The sequence below is a fragment of the Bombina bombina genome, chromosome 2 (assembly GCF_027579735.1).
Source record: "Bombina bombina isolate aBomBom1 chromosome 2, aBomBom1.pri, whole genome shotgun sequence".
Lineage (NCBI taxonomy): Eukaryota > Metazoa > Chordata > Amphibia > Anura > Bombinatoridae > Bombina > Bombina bombina.
In genome coordinates, this window is record NC_069500.1 from 132,592,629 (window position 1) to 132,608,858 (window position 16,230).

The window sequence follows — 16,230 nt, forward strand, 5'->3', positions numbered from 1 at the left end:
ATATTATGATAGCTGTATTTATGACTGTTTAGGCCAGTTCCGGACTATTATAACTACAGGCAGTGGCCTGTCATTCAGAGTCTCTGATAACCCCCCCCCCCCCCGTAGCCCAGGTTATACCTCATTGGAATGGATATTTACAAGGAGGATGCCTACTTATCTATTATTACCAGCCTAAAGGAGTTGAGCTCAAAATGGGCAACTCATTTTGAATGTCTGTCGCACATTCTAGGAGCTGCCGTTACGCAGCATCACATCTCAGCACAGGCAACGGAGATCGTCACTATATCTGCAGATTGAAGTAGATGCTCACCTTTACATCCCGTCCAGACCAATATAGCAGCCATGTGCATTCCTTACTCCCCAACTGCTGGGGAGGATTCCTATTGCATGCCTGTTAATGCCGTCAGGGGGATGTGGCTGGCCCCTTGATCCGGGAAGCAGAATCGCTGGATCCTCAGAGGTCAATCTGTTGCCTTGTTTACTGTCTCCGCAAGGCAGTAAAAAATGTGTCTGTCCAAGATGGAGGTGTCCCAGCTAACCATTGCCTCAAAAGTTGGTACACTATTCTACAATACCACCCTTTCAAAGCTATCGAAACAGATGGAGGAAGCCTTTGTATTCTGAGAGCAAACACACAGGATGCACCCACTTGTAACATTCCCCAGAGGACGGCTCAACTGTCAGTGAACTCTTTCTGTCTGCGGAAACACATAGCCGCTGGAATTGGATGACTGTCTGGTCCATAAGTAAAGCCCTACAAACCGTACTGCATTTGTGATGCTAGCTAATTGAATGGTACGGTTACAAGTCTTAATCAGTCCTCATAGTTGCCCCACATAATACTTTGGGACCTGCAGTTATTTGTTATATTAACTTTTATTTTTTCTTTCTCATCATTGCTCCACCATTCAAAAAACATTGAGACTTTAATATGGGGGTGACACTTACCCATACTCTAGGGTATTGCTTTAACATCAGATGTATAAGGTGTATATTGTGCCTCATGAATGTTGTTTTTCTATTGGTTTCACCTATATAGATATTTACCTAAGGATGGATAGTCCTTGACTTACTCTCACTATTATGCTTAATATTAGATATTACAGAGAGTTTTTAATATAGAGGCCCCTACTACGCTGCCTCAATAGCACAGCACATTTTTCGCCCAATGGCCCCGTAGGAAGCGGAGTCACAGATTTCGATTACTGGGAAACTTAAGTCACATCCTTGACATATATTTCACAAGGGTCTCCCTTACATAATATTTTAAGCTATAAGGGTGTAATCAATTTTCTGCTATTACTTATTCTTGTGGCACAGGCTTTGTGTTAATTATTGTGTCAGCAAGTATTCTCATATACTCTCTTGTGTTTGAATGATGCAAATATGATGGTTTTATTATGCTTTGTTCATAATTGTAATGGTATCAAAGTGGGATATGTAGCTGAAACTGTCCGTATGCCCCTCCTAGAGTAAACTTTCTGTTATATAGATGTACCTCTCTGCTTAATCTTGCTGGTTTACAGTACCATGCCATTAGTAATCCTCTTGGGCCTAGGGGACTGTATAGATACATAGTGAAGGGTGACATAATCAACTATATGTGACACCCAGAAAGCCTATTACACCCATGTATTTAACTTTATGTGCACACGTGTGATAAGCATCTCATGAAGGTCTTATATTCTATCGCATAGCCCCTACATTCCAGATTATACTGGCTCAGAGGCATATTTAACTAATGACATCCCAATCCATTTGCCATCACATGGGGTACCTTTCAACAATGTTGTGGTATGCACTGAAGCCCTCCATGGTCACACACTACATAGTTAGTCATCGCCCACTATAAATCCCCTCAGGGTTATTGTTTTATCCGACAGTTTTATAAGGCCATCATTTATTATTTGCCTACAATTTAATCCCCAACCTTCATCTACGAGATCCTTTGGGTCCTCCCCCTGATCACAGGTGTATGCACCCTTTTTTAAATCTATCCCGATCCACGTAACTTTATTACCATATCATTAAACCTCCCGGACACGTCTCCACCCCCCTTTATTATTAAAGCAGCTCTTGCCTGCTGACTACCCCGCAAAATTTCTCATTCTATTTCTTATTAATCCTGTACCCTATTAAAAACTGAGATTCCGTAAGGATAAATTCATTTACATATTCATTGGTGGGGTCCTGGAATGTCGCACAGATAGGTGTTTAGAACATTTCGGCTAGATTACGAGTTGTGCGTTAGGGTAAAAAAGCAGCGTTAAGGGGTCCTAACGCTGCTTTTTTGCGCCCGCTGCTATTACGAGTCTTGAAGGTTTAGGGTCACTGCACACTTCTTTGGCCTTACGGCCTTACCGTAAACTTTGTAAAGTCTTTTTTCTATGGGACTTCCATAGCGCTGATATTACGAGTCTGTCCTGGGAGGCCAAAAAGTGAGCGGTACACCCTACCCTGTCAAGATCCCTAACGCATTCTAAAGTCAGTAGTTAAGAGTTTTATGGTACAACGCCGTAAGATAAAACTCATAACTAAAGTGCTAAAAAGTACACTAACACCCATAAACTTAATATTAACCCCTAAACCAAGGCCCTCCCGCATCTCAAACACTATAATAACATTTTTAACCCCTAATCTGCCGCTCTGGACACCGCCGCCAACTACATTATATTTATGAACCCCTAATCTGCTGCCCCCAACATCTACATTATATTTATTAACCCCTAATCTGCCACCCCTCACATCGCCAACACCTACATTATAATTATTAACCCCTAATCTGCCGCTCCGGACACCGCCGCTACCTACATTATATGTATTAACCCCTAATCTGTTGCCCCCAATATCGCTGGCACCTACATACTATTTATTAACCCCTAATCTGCCGCCCCCAATGTCGCTGCAACCTACCTACATTTACTAACCCCTAATCTGCCGCCCCCAACTTCGCCGCCACTATATTAAAGTTATTAACTCCTAAACCTAAGTCTAACGCTAACCCTAACACCCCCTAACTTAAATATAATTATAATAAATCTAAATAAATATTCCTATCATTAACTAAATTATTCCTATCTAAAACTAAATACTTTCCTATAAAAAATAACCCTAAACTAGCTACAATATAACTAATAGTTACATTGTAGCTATCTTACGGTTTATTTTTATTTTACAAGCAAGTTTGTATTTATTTTAATTAGGTAGAATAGTTATTAAATAGTTATTAACTATTTAATAACTACCTAGTTAAAATAAATACAAAAGTACCTGTAAAATAAAATCTAACCTAAGTTACACTAACACCTAACACTACACTATAATTAAATAAATTAACTAATTAAATATAATTACCTAAATTAAATTAAATTAGCTAAAGTACAAAAAAAACCAAACACTAAATTACAGAAAGTAATAAACAAATTACAGATATTTAAACTAATTACACCTAATCTAATAGCCCTATTAAAATAAAAAAAGCCCCCCAAAATAAAAAAAAACCTAGCCTAAACTAAATTACCAATAGCCCTTAAAAGGGCCTTTTGTGGGGCATTGCCCCAAAGTAATCAGCTCTTTTACCTGTAAAAAAACAACCCCCCAATTAAAATACTATCTAAAAAAACCTAAGCTCCCCATTGCCCTGAAAAGGGCGTTTGGATGGGCATTGCCCTTAAAAGGGCAGTTAGCTCTATTGCAGCCCAAAGTCCCTAACCTAATAATAAAACCTACCCAATACACCCTTAAAAAAACCTAACACTAACCCCTGAAGATCGACTTACCGGGAGAAGTCTTCATCCAAGCCGGGCCGAAGTCCTCAATGAAGCCGGGAGAAGTCTTCATCCAATCCGGGTGAAGTGGTCCTCCAGACGGGCAGAAGTCTTCATCCAGACGGCATCTTCTATCTTCATCCATCTGGCGTAGAGTGGGTCCATCTTCAAGACATCTGACGTGGAGCATCCTCTTCATTGGACGACTAAAGCTGAATGAAGGTACCTTTAAGTGCCGTCATCCAAGATGGCATCCCTTAGATTCTGATTGGCTGATAGAATTCTATCAGTCAATCAGAATTAAGGTAGAAAAAATCCTATTGGCTGATGCAATCAGCCAATAGGATTGAAGTTCAATCCTATGGCTCGCATTCTATTGGCTGATTGGAACAGCCACGGCAACGTTGGGGACGGCAGATTAGGGGTTAATAAGTGTAGGTAGGTTGCGGCGACATTGGGGGTGGCATATTAGGGGTTAATAAATATAATGTAGGTGTCGTCGATGTTGGGGGCAGCAGATTATGGGTTAACACATATAATGTAGGTGGCGGCGGTGTCCGGAGCAGCAGATTAGCGGTTAATAATTATAATGCAGGTGTTGGCGATGTCGGGGGTGGCAGATTAGAGGTTAATAAGTGTAAGATTAGGGGTGTTTAGACTCGGGGTTCATGTTAGGGTGTTAGGTGTAGACATAAATTTTATTTCCCCATAGGAAACAAATGGGGCTGCGTTACTGAGCTTTATGCTGCTTTTTGGCAGGTGTTAGACTTTTTCTCAGCCAGCTCTCCCCGTTGATTCCTATGGGGAAATTGTGCACGAGCACGTACGACCAGCTCACCGCTGACTTAAGCAGCGCTGGTATTGGAGTGCTGTAATGAGCAAAATTTTGCTCAACGCTCACTTCTTGTCTTTTAACGACGGGTTTCTGAAAACTCGTAAGCTCTGTGCACGGTAGACCAAAAAGAACCTAAAGCATGCAACCACAGTGCACAATTATCCTGAAAAGCTGAGTTGTAACACACTAAACCCACCAACTACACGGAGACGCCCTCCTTGCAAACATATCTGGGCAGCACTCCAACGACCCGCACATCAGCCAAGCACTACAGGGCAAAGATCATAAAACGACGGTTTCTAACTGTGTCACAACACCTTTTAGTACTAACGGGATTAGCCCAGTTCTACTAACACTACAGGAAACAAAAGGGACACTCCAAGTTTTTGAGAAAAACCTTTTCATCTGAACCACCGTGCAGGGTAAGGCACCAAATCTTGCATATGGCTTATCCCCATATTACATAATAGGCAAACGACCTACAGTTACTGAGCCACACATACCCCACAACTTATTGAACACCACCATGTGGCACTTAACATTTAAGCGCAACTCCCATACTGCCCATAGGATATAGCCCCAAAACGGTTAACAGCTGAGGTGACACTAACTTGAAATAGCACCCTTAACACCTGCCAAACACCAGCTGCAGAACTAATTATGGAACTTGAGCAAATTCACCAATTTACGGGAGCACGATAAATAACCAGCCATTACAAATGGCTGGTTATTGCTACTGCAAGCTCGCTGTACCAATTAGCGATCTGAAAATTAACCAGAGATCAAATCTCTGGTTAATTTTCTAAATTTCCCCCAAACTACAGTGTGGTGTAGTTTATTAAAATAAAAAAAGAATAACATTTTTTTTTTTTTTTAAATAATTGCTGCATAAAGCAGTTATGAGGGGTTAAAGGGACAGTATACTATAAAATTGTTTTTCCCTTAATGTGTTTCCAATTACAATTTTTACCAGCGCCAGAGTATAAAATGTATGAGATTCGCTTTTTTAAGGCTTATTTGTGTATATGAATTAGCTGATTTGGTGTTTTGAAGCCACAACCTAATAACATGGGTTGAGCTTGTAGGTATAATCAGATTTCATTACTTTATCACATTGTGTACATATACAGGGAGTGCAGAATTATTAGGCAAATGAGTATTTTGACCACATCATCCTCTTTATGCATGTTGTCTTACTCCAAGCTGTATAGGCTCGAAAGCCTACTACCAATTAAGCATATTAGGTGATGTGCATCTCTGTAATGAGAAGGGGTGTGGTCTAATGACATCAACACCCTATATCAGGTGTGCATAATTATTAGGCAACTTCCTTTCCTTTGGCAAAATGGGTCAAAAGAAGGACTTGACAGGCTCAGAAAAGTCAAAAATAGTGAGATATCTTGCAGAGGATGCAGCACTCTTAAAATTGCAAAGCTTCTGAAGCGTGATCATCGAACAATCAAGCTTTTCATTCAAAATAGTCAACAGGGTCGCAAGAAGCGTGTGGAAAAACCAAGGCGCAAAATAACTGCCCATGAACTGAGAAAAGTCAAGCGTGCAGCTGCCAAGATGCCACTTGCCACCAGTTTGGCCATATTTCAGAGCTGCAACATCACTGGAGTGCCCAAAACCACAACGTGTGCAATACTCAGAGACATGGCCAAGGTAAGAAAGGCTGAAAGACGACCACCACTGAACAAGACACACAAGCTCAAACGTCAAGACTGGGCCAAGAAATATCTCAAGACTGATTTTTCTAAGGTTTTATGGACTGATGAAATGAGAGTGAGTCTTGATGGGCCAGATGGATGGGCCCGTGGCTGGATTGGTAAAGGGCAGAGAGCTCCAGTCCGACTCAGACGCCAGCAAGGTGGAGGTGGAGTACTGGTTTGGGCTGGTATCATCAAAGATGAGCTTGTGGGGCCTTTTCGGGTTGAGGATGGAGTCAAGCTCAACTCCCAGTCCTACTGCCAGTTTCTGGAAGACACCTTCTTCAAGCAGTGGTACAGGAAGAAGTCTGCATCCTTCAAGAAAAACATGATTTTCATGCAGGACAATGCTCCATCACACGCATCCAAGTACTCCACAGCGTGGCTGGCAAGAAAGGGTATAAAAGAAGAAAATCTAATGACATGGCCTCCTTGTTCACCTGATCTGAACCCCATTGAGAACCTGTGGTCCATCATCAAATGTGAGATTTACAAGGAGGGAAAACAGTACACCTCTCTGAACAGTGTCTGGGAGGCTGTGGTTGCTGCTGCACGCAATGTTGATGGTGAACAGATCAAAACACTGACAGAATCCATGGATGGCAGGCTTTTGAGTGTCCTTGCAAAGAAAGGTGGCTATAATGGTCACTGATTTGTTTTTGTTTTGTTTTTGAATGTCAGAAATGTATATTTGTGATTGTTGAGATGTTATATTGGTTTCACTGGTAAAAATAAATAATTGAAATGGGTATATATTTGTTTTTTGTTAAGTTGCCTAATAATTATGCACAGTAATAGTCACCTGCACACACAGATATCCCCCTAAAATAGCTATAACTAAAAACAAACTAAAAACTACTTCCAAAACTATTCAGCTTTGATATTAATTAGTTTTTTTGGGTTCATTGAGAACATGATTGTTGTTCAATAATAAAATTAATCCTCAAAAATACAACTTGCCTAATAATTCTGCACTCACTGTACATGCTTCTTTATCTTATATCTGTCCATAAACCAATCACCAATACTTGGAGAGAACAATGGAAAATTAACATTTTATTACCTTATCACTTCTATAACGCACTGGGAGTGTAATTTCTTCTACTGGATGTGTTAACACAGCTTGGCCTCGTGGCCAAAAACTTTCAGGATGGGTGGGGATACCACAGGCTAAATAAACTAATTAAAATGCCAATAGAGGTAGCCCTCAGTTTACGCTGGGGTTAGGTTCCAGAAGGAATGGTTGTAAATCGAAACCGTTGTAAATTAAAACCCAGTTAATAATGTAAGTCATTGGGAAGTGAGGGAGTTAGGTTCCAGGCCCCTCTCAAAATTGTCATAAGTAACACCTAATACATTATTTTTAAAGCTTTGGAATGAAGACTTTAGATGCTAAACAGCATTTTAAACCTAATAAAATAATCACACAACATAGAATATATAATTAAACTAAGTTAAATGAACAAAATATTCGCTAAACAGCATTATAAACCTATTAAAATAACCACACAACTCAGACTTTACTTGCATCTTTCTGCAAACAGTTCTTTCTATGCATTCCAATCTGGACTGATTTATAGACAGGAAGATCTTGTTCATTTGCAAGCTGCTCGATAGCTCAGGTCTGGTTAAACTGATTACTTTCATCTTGCTTGGCTTGCATATCTTTTCTGCAACACAAGCGAACAGCTCAATCTACTGACTATTTTAATCAATGCACTGCTTCTCAATGCTTTTCAACAGCAGTCACATGACTGGAAAAAAAAGGTTGTTATTCTGAAACAGCTCAAATTGAACCGTTGTAAACCGAGGGCCACCTGTATAAGGTTAATGGAAATACTTGTAAACAATTTAATACACTCCAGCATATAAAGTGGATCATTCGGAACCAATTAAAGGGGAGAACATTTTTGAGTAAACTGTCCCTTTAAAGTTCTCTGGTGTGGGGGGGTCTTTACATTGGGGTCTATGGGGAACTGTGTGATCCCTGTAAATATATATGCATATGTGTATATACACATATAAACACATACATATATTTGTATATATTCATATACATATATATTTAACATTCGCTGTCTATAGCTGCGCAATGTACCCCCTTTGCTGTGCAAGGTTCTGATGCCGTAAATTATGGAATGAGAACGAGGCTCCCATTGGAGCCTATGGAAGTGCAATGCATATTACTAAGTGGAGTTCCACTTGTAATCTAGGCTTTGGTTTTAGCACTGTTGGTCTAATGCGTTGTCGAGTTAGCGTGCGATAACTGTTATTTTTATTTTTTGCAGCGCCCCCAATAGAAGTCTAGGAGGTTATGATATCTAAAGTCCTGAAGTTAGCATGCCTGATCTTTCGCCCTTGCACTAACACGGCCGTTTTAAAATTTTACTTTGAATGCAGTTAGCGTGAGGGTGAAACAAAATATTTAGAGTGCCATTTGTAATCTGGCCCTTAATCAATCTTTCTTTCTTTCTTTCTCTCCATCTATTTATCTATCCGTCCGTCTATTTATCTGAATGTCTACATATCTGACTGTCTGCCTACATTTAATTACTATCTATCTCTGTGTGTGTATGCACACACACATGCATGTGCACACACACATATAGATAGATAGGTAGATAGATTGTATGTGGACATGTGTTCTGTTTATGTATTTATTTATATATGTCAGAATACAAATATAAATGGACAAACTACTTCTCAGTGTATCATGGAATAGTTTTATAAGAAGGACATTTAAAGACTGATATTCACTCACAGGTACAGAAGAGGTTAAAGGGACATTAAATCCAATTTTTTTCTTTCATGATTTAGATAGAGAATACAATTTTTAACAATATTCCAATTTACTTCTAATATCTAATTTGCTTCATTCTTTAGATATCCTGTGTTGAAGAAATAGCAATGCACATGGTGAGCCAATCAAACCTGAAATCTATGTGGAACCACCAATCAGCAGCTACTGAGCCTATCTAGATATGCTTTCCAGCAAAGGATATCAAGAGAATGAAGCACATTAGATAATAGAAGTAAATTAGAAAGTTGTTTAAAATTGCATGCTCTTTCTAAATCATGAAAGACAAAATTTGGGTTTCATGTCCCTTTAAGTGGGTGGGCTGCAAATTGTTTAAAGTGTCTGAAAGTGCAAAACGTTGTCCAAAACATCCTAAATGCTCTAAATATGCGCACACTCATTAACACACTTAAATTGCCATTCTAGCTTACTGTTTTGAAAACATGACCTCTTTTTTATCTGTCACTGGTTTAATGAATGTATTATGATGGTCATTTTGAAATGCCATTAATGAAAGATTTGGGACCTTTAATCTCAGGAATACAAGTTGGCGCCAGAAAGCAAACAATACACTCCCTAACTTGCTATCTAAGCCTCCTAAGCTTTCACTTCTTACCTGTCTTCAAAGTATATTGATTCATCCTTTAGTTACTACCAACACAAAGCATAATCTGTGTTAGAGTTTGGCTTGTCTTTCCTGTTATTTTTCATCTCTGCTATAAAGATAGCGAGGTAATAAGATAGATAGATAGATAAATAGATGATAGATAGATGATAGATAGATAGATAGATGATAGATAGATAGATAGATAGATAGATAGATAGATAGATGATAGATAGATGATAGATAGATAGATAGATAGATGATAGATAGATAGAAAGAAAGATAGATAGATAGATGATAGATAGATAGATAGATAGATAGATAGAAAGATAGATAGATAGATAGATAGATAGATGATAGATAGATAGATAGATAGATAGATGATAGATAGATGATAGATAGATAGATAGATAGATAGATAGATAGATAGATAGAAAGGGATATATAGAAGATAGATAAATGTGAACATGGATAAACAGATGAAAAAGATTTTTAATTAGATAAGTTGATCAGATATTGTTTCTATCGGTCATTACATTATTTACCTATTGAAGTCTTTGCATAAAGGGTTAGGATTAAATAAAAAGTTGAAACAAACACAACATAAATACATTAAAATTCACAGTTACATGTATTTATAGGGTGTAGCCCATTCTACTCACATACCTAAAAACATGAAAAATATTAAATATTATGAATTACTGTACTTTAAATATTTTACATTCCAATGTTCTTCACATAGAGAAAAATGTTCTATGTATTATTAAAAAGATATTCATATATATATATATATATATATATATATATATATATATATATATATATATACTGTATATATGTCTGCATATACCCATATATATCCGTATACAGTATATATATATATATATATATATATATATATATACAGCAGTATATATGTAGAGGTATAGATAAATATTTTACAAAAATACATCAGATATATATAGAAATATCTATTTAAAATTAAATAGAACATTCTCTTCTATGTGAAGAACATTGGAATGTAAAATATGTGTAACTACCTTTGGATTAGCGCAGTTGGTCTAACGTAGTGTCAGGTTAGTGCACAAGCGGTAAGTGTTAGTTTTTTTAAATTTGCATGCTCCATTAAAGTCTAGAGGGATAAGAAGTTAGCACTGTCACGAATTCCGAAGTCAAACAGTTAGTGCTCATTGTTTTTTACTCGCTCAAAGACATTTTACTTTCAAATTGTAATGTGCGCTAACCTGCGTGCGTTAAAAGTTGACTTCTGACGATATTTGGAGTAAAAATGCTAAATAGCGCAACACTTGTAATCTGGCCCTGTGTGTATTAAATCACGCCTAGATTACGAGTTATGCGCACTATAGGGAATTTAACGAACGCAAAAAAAGTTGCTTAATTTAACCCCCTATAGTGCTCGTGCACACTTTCCCCATAGACATCAATGGGAAGAGCGGGTCAGAAAAAAAGTCTAACACCTGCGATCGCAGAAAGAAAAGCTCTGTAACGCAGCCCTATTGAAGTCTATGTAGAAAAGAAAAGTTACTTTTAAACCTAGCACCCTGACATAAACCCCACGTCTAAACACCCCTAATCTGCCACCTCCGACATCACTGACACCTACTTAATGTTATTAACCCCTAATCTGCCGCTCCCGATTTCGCCGCCACCTAAATAAATTTATAAACCCTTAATCTGCTGCTCCCGATATCGCTGCCACCTAAAGTTATTAACCCCTATTCCGCCGCACCCCAACATCGCCGCCACTATATTAAAGTTATTAACCCCTATTCTGCCGCTCCCCGACATCGCCAAAACTAAATAACATTATTAACCCTTAAACCTCTGGCCTCCCACATCACTACCACTAAATAAACCTCTTAACCACTAAACCACCAGCCGCCCACATCGCAACAACCTAAATTAAACTTTATATTAACCCCTAAACCTAACCCTAAACCTAACGTAACCCTAACGCCCCTAACTTTAAAATTGTTTAAATAGAGCTAAATTAAAGTTATAATTATTAACTAAATAATACTATTTAAAACTAAATACATACTTACCTGTAAAATAAAACCGAAGCTAGCTACAATATAACTAATAGTTATATTGTAGCTATTTTAGCTTTTATTTTTATTTCACAGGTAACTTTATATTTATTTTAACCATGTAGACTAGTTTGCAAATAGTTATAACTATAACTATTTACTAACTACCTAGTTAAAATAAATACAAAGTTACATGTGAAATAAAACCTAACCTGCCTTACACTAAAACCTACTATTACAAAAAATAACAAACACTAAAATTACAAAAAATAAAAAACATTATCCAAAACAATAAAAATTATTCCTATTCTAATACCCTTTAAAAATAAAAAAAAATCACCCCAAAATAAAAAACCCTAATCTATAAGAAACTACCAAGGGCCCTTAAAAGGGCATTTTTGAGGCCCTTAAAAGGGCCTTTTGTAGGGCATTGTCCTGAGTTAACAGCTCTTTTGCTATAAAAGAAAATAAAACACGCCCTTAACAGTTAAAAACCCCCACCCCCCAAACTACCAAGGGCCCTAAAGTTAACAGCTTTTTTGCTATAAAAAACCGAAACACCCCCTAACAGTATACAAACCCCACCCCCCAAACCCACAAAATAAAAAGAAAGTAAAACCTAATCTACCCATTGCCATGAAAAGGGCATTTGTATGGGCATTGTCCTTAAAAGGGCATTTTGCTCTTTTGCTGTCCAAGCCCTAATCTAAAAATAAAAAACCCACCACAAAACTAAAAATAAAAAAAAACCTAATCTAGCATTAAAAAAAAACAAATCTAGCATTGCTCTAAAGAAATCAGCTCTGTTTATGAAAAAAGTTACAAACACCAACTAACATTACAAACCCCCACCCCCCAAACCCGCAAAATAAAACTAACTATCTATAAAACCTAAGCTACCCATTGCCCTGAAAATGGCATTTGGATGGGCATTGCCCTTAAAAGGGCATGTAGCTCTTTTACATGCCCAAACCCTAATCTAAAATAAAAACCCACCTAAAAAAACCTTAAAAAATCACTAACCCCTGAAGATCCACTCACAGTTTTTGAAGTCCCGCTTGAACGATCTTCATCCTGGCTGCGAGAAGTCTTCATCCAGATGGCCTCTTCAATCTTCATTCAGACGGCCTCTTCAATCTTCATCCAGACAGCATCCTTTATCTTGATTCCGGCGGCGCGGAGCTGGTCCATCCTGAAGACATCCGGTGCGGAGCATCCTCTTCATACGGTCGCCTGCGTACACTCAATCTTCAATGCAAGGTATGCGAACCAAGATGGCGTCCCTTGCATTCCTATTGGCTGAAATATTTGAAACAGCAAATTGGAATTAGAGCTGCTAAAATCCTATTGGCTGTTCAAATCAGCCAAAAGAATTTAAGCAGCTCTCATTCTATTGGCTGTTCAAATCAGCCAATAGGATTTAAGCAACTCTCATTCTATTGGCTGTTCAGATCAGCCAATAGGATTTAAAAAACTCTCATTCTATTGGATGATTCGTTATCCAATAGAATGAGAGCTGCTTAAATCCTGTTGGCTGATTTGAAAAGCTAATAGGATTTTAGCAGCTCTAATTCCTATTGGCTGATTCAAATCAAGTTTTTCAGCCAATAGGAATGCAAGAGATGCCATCTTGGATCGCGTACCTTGCATTGAAGATTCAGTGTACGGCGGCGACCATATGAAGAGGATGCTCTGCGCCAGATGTCTTCAGGATGGGCCTGCTCCGCGCCGCCGGGATCAAGATAGAAGATGCCGCCTGGATGAAGATTGAAGAGGCCGTCTGGATGAAGACTTCTTGCCACTTGGATGAGGACTTCGCCGCCGGGATGAAGATTGAAGAGGCCGCCTGGATAAAGACTTCTCGCCGCCTGGATGAAGATCGTTCAAGCGGGACTTCAAAAACTGTAAGTGGATCTTTGTGGTTAGTTAAGGTTTTTTTTGGGTGGATTTTTATTTTAGATTAGGGTTTGGGCATGTAAAAGAGCTAAAATGCCCTATAAAAGGCAAAGCCCATCTAAATGCCTTTTTCAGGGCAATGGGTAGCTTAGGTTTTTGTTACAGTTAGGTTTTTTATTTTGGGGGGTTGGTTGGGTGGTGGGTTTTACTGTTGGGGGGTCTTTGTATTTTTTTTACAGTTAAAAGAGCTGTTTAACTTAGGGCAATGCCCTACAAAAGGCCCTTTTAAGGGCTATTGGTAGTTTATTGTAAGCTAGTTTTTTTTTTTTGGGTGGGCTTTTTTATTTTGATAGGGCTATTAGATCAGCTGTAATTCTTTTTATTTTTTATAATTTCATTTGTTATTTTTCGTACTTTAGTGTTTGTTATTTTTTGTAATTTAGTCTTTTTTATTTTTTGTATTTAGATCGTAGTGTTAGGATTTTTTTAATGTATAGTTTAGTTTAATTTAATTGGTAGTTTAATTTTAGTTTAACAGTTATATTAGTTTAGCTGTTAGTTTAAACTTAGTTTTTTAATTTGACAGGTAAGTTTTCATTTAATTTAAGCTAGGGAAATTGTAATTTTAATCTAAAATTAGGGGGGCGTTAAGTTTAGGGGTTACTAGTTTAAATTAGTTTATTGCGATGTGGGGAGCTGTCGGTTTAGGGTTTAATAGTTTACTTTAGTATATTTCACTGTGGGGGGCTTGCAATTTAGGGGTTAATAGGTTTATTATAGTGGCGACTGTGTAGGGCTTAATAACTTTAGTATATTGGGGATGATGTTGGCGGACGGCAGATTAGGGGTTAATAATATTTCAATAGTGTTTGCGATGCGGGAGGGCAGCAGTTTAGGGGTTAATAAGTTCATTATAGTGGTGACGATGTTGGGGAGCGGCAAAATAGGGGTTAATAAAAAATGTAGTAGTGGCGATGTCAGGAGCGGCAGATTAGGAGTTAATAAATTTAATATAGTATTAGCGATTCGGGAGGGCCTCGGTTTAGGGGTTAATAGGTAGTTTATGGGTGTTTATTGTACTTTGTAGCAGTTTAGTTATGAGTGTTATGTTACAGATTTGTAGAGTAAAACTCATAACTACTGCTTTTAGATGGCATTACGGATCTTGTCGTTTTAGGCTGTAACGCCGTTTTTTTTAGCCAGAACGCAAAACTCGTAATGGCAGCGGTATGGGAATATTATTAAAAAACGTAATTTTTAAGAAAGTGGTACTGACATTGGGGCCCATTTATCAAGCTCCGGATGGAGCTTGAGGGCCTGTGTTTCTGGCGAGCCTGTAGGCTCGCCAGAATCAGCAGTTATGAAGCAGAGGTCACAAAGACCACTGCTCCATAGCCTGTCCGCCTGCTATGAGCAGGCGGACACACATGGCCGAAATTCATTATTATTGACACCTCCCTGCTGGTGGCCGATTGGCCACGAATCTGCAGGGGGCGGTGTTGCACCTGCAGCTCACAAGAGCTGCTGGTGCAATGCTGAATACGGAGAGCGTATTGCTCTCTGCATTAAGTGAGGTCTGGCGGACCTGATCTGCACTGTTGGATCAGGTCCACCAGACCTTTGATAAATATCCCCCATTGCGTTACAGGCTAAAAGGCTTGTGGTACACCTATACCGACAAGATTTGTAATGGCTGCAGTGCTGTTTTAACGCTAAAATTACCATATTTTCAGCGTTAAAAGTCGAACACACAAACTTGTAATAGCTGTCAGTTAGTAAAAATCGAAAACACACCAGTTATATAGATGTTCGTATTTACTTTTTATCAGTTTCATTTTAAAGAGCATTTAGTTTCCCATAATCTAGTCTTTGCATTTTAAAAAAGTGTTATAAATGATAATTATGTCCATGAAAGAAGTTCCTCTCCTTCATAAAAAAATAATCCTAAAGAACGTAGTCTTTGTAGGCTATGGTGAGTCATTGATATGTTACTATACCTACTTACCAGAGATTAAGATGTTAACCAAACAATAGAACACTGCCAAAAAGGGGGAACACTGTATAATAATTATAAATACAGGAAACACTCCCACTTTTTGACTAGGTCTAACTAGTATGTATAAAAACAAGTGGTGTATCCCGGCTTTTGATTGAAATACCTTTTGTGGCACATGAAAATGCAGATTTCAAAGTGATTAAAAACAATTATTTACATAAAACAATCCGTCAAGGAAAAACACACTGGGAAAATACAATGAAATAAAGGTCATATAGAGTAATAGTTTGGAAAAATGTAAGCACTGTAGTTGCATGGTGATATAAACATAATTTTTGTCAGCTGAAAGGGCAAGCCAGTATTGTTATCTTTAAAGGATCAGCAGAAATTTGTAATACAAGGTGAACCCAACATGCTTAGCAGTAATATATATACAGTATATATAGTAGCATTAATGGACAGTAAAGTCAAAATTAAACTTTCATGATTCAGATAGAGTGTGATATTTTTAATAATTTTAAAATTCACTTCTATTATCAACATATACAATCTTTCTATAGGCATCCTTTCTG